The following is a 2,399-nucleotide window of genomic DNA, read 5'->3' on the forward strand; positions in this document are numbered from 1 at the left end:
AATATTAGCAATAATGGATTTTATTCTTAATTATGGAAATATCGAAGATTTACCAAATAAGGAGAGTTTCTCATCGCCCAAGTTTCAATTGGATAGAAACTTGGAATCATGCAACTTGGTTGCACGATGAATGAGAAATTTCATATTTGGAAATTAAACTAATTCATTGACAAAGTGTCAAGTGAAGGACTAGGAGATCAAGTACACAAAGTTGCGTATTGATCAAGTCCACCATAAGAGTAACCAAGATATTCGTCATGATTTACTAAAGGTTTAGTAAATATGATTATACTTATAAGATTAAGTGTAATTCTGAATTGATTGAAAATGTTTAAATCAATAGCAGAACGAATAAGAAGAATCAAGTAGGCAGAAAGATAAAAGTTTCTCCATTCTAAGAAGAAGGGAGAGTACCTTTTATGCTTTATGATAGGTCTTAATGATTAAGAACCATATCTCAATTGATCCTCTAAGTGAGTCTTAGTACAATTGTATGTCTAAGAAGAGGAATCAAGAATTGAATAAATGGTTAAATCAAGAAGTCAATGATACCTCGTTCTAAAACAAGTCTTAGAGTTATGAGTGTGAAATTGAGTGATAAGTATTAAGAAGGTTTATAACATTCATCAAATGTGGAAAGTTGTGATGTCTTGGATAAGACAAAGACCAACTAGGACCAATTTATCAAGTGTTTTGATAAAAACTACACTAGCTCTTGAATATTTGTTTGTCAAGAAATGTTTATTGACAAGAGAATCTTATATGTCAAGGAGTCAGTGGGAGTCGTAATGGTCTTGAAAGGTTTCAAGAACAAATCAAAATAAACCTTATCGATCGTCACTAGCACACGAGTTGAGGTTTACAACCTATCGTGTTGAGACTATTTTGTTTCTGTGTCGTTCCAATTGAGTTAATTATGCATGTGAGCCCTGTGAGTTCTCATTTGAATGCATAAAAGGCAAGGACCTTGATCAATGAAAGGTACATTGATAGGAAAAGGTGAGCTGCTTGACTACTTGGAAGACATGGTGGGCAGCCGTGCTACCATAAGGCAAGAAATCAAGATTAAGAAAGTTCGGTCCATATGAGTTTGAATTTTTCATAAACTTTGGTTTTGAGAAATTCACATGGATAGGAACACATACAACATTAAAATCTAAGTGTCATAAGATTCCCTCCTTCATGAAAGTGACTGTGAGGAAATGCTTTCACTAAGAAAGATTTTAAGAAGATAGTGATTGTGAAATTGAATTCTCGAATTCGATTATGGTTACGGTATCCCTTTCCATGATTCGAATTGTGAGATTTGGAAATTAGTCTGAATTGTTTAGACACACATATGAGCTATCTAAAGGAAAGGTGTATAAGCTTAGATAAAGGATTATCAAAGCATTAGGTATTAGAAACATGAACTTAAGGGATTCAACAAGTATTGTTTTTCTGGAAGATAAGCTGGTTTTTGAATACATGTCAAAGCTAGTGGGAGCATAAGTGTTATGTTTATAATAATCATCATGATAGTGGGAGCATAAATGTTATGATTGTATGATTATTATGGAAAGAATTGCAAGTTAGCAATATTAATTATAGAAAACAAGAGTTATACTTTGCAGAGTCGCAATAGTTGAAAAGTTGTTTTGCTATAATTAAGGGAGAGAATATTATGCTTCATTTCAAATCTAAAGGCTTAGGTTGTGGAATGTTAATAATTTAGTCAAGGAAATATAGTGTGTTCACAAATTTCGATTATGATTACGGCATTCCTCTTCATAGTTCGAAATTTGAGAACGTAGCACATAAAATATTATGGCAGAAGATTGATAAAGTATCAAATCTTTATGTAAGACGTTATGCATCGTGTCCCATACGCTTCGGGTATAGGATCGATTGCAAATGCTATAATATTTAACCATTCTAAAATTTTCCAAATGTCTAGCGCATTTAGAGGGAAGAAGAACATGAATCGGTTTTGACTAAGATAATTAAACAACTATCAAAGGACAATCCAAAGTTCGTCGAGGATTGGTCACTTGTGAGTAGTTGGAAGTATAGTATTGAATGGACCATATTGACATTATTATGAATAGATAAGATTCTATTAAGAATGAGTTGTCATATGGAAAATATGGAAACGTGTCCATATTGGGAATTGAATATTGAAAATCTATGTTTAGATTAGAAACTTTTATGCAAAAGGATGTTCAAAGGAATGTAGTTTGAGTGAGAGACATCATATCTAAGGAATTGTATTGTAACAATCTCCGATAGAGGACTTTGTAATATCATTGGCAATAGTCTTTGTGATTTTTTGTGCTATGACATTACGAAAGGATCATTGCATAATGTAACAGCCCGGATTTCTAGGTATCATTTATGATTATGGTTTTGGTGTTTTGTGA

Source organism: Lactuca sativa, chromosome 8 (assembly GCF_002870075.4).
Source record: "Lactuca sativa cultivar Salinas chromosome 8, Lsat_Salinas_v11, whole genome shotgun sequence".
In the NCBI taxonomy this organism is placed as follows: Eukaryota; Viridiplantae; Streptophyta; class Magnoliopsida; order Asterales; family Asteraceae; genus Lactuca; species Lactuca sativa.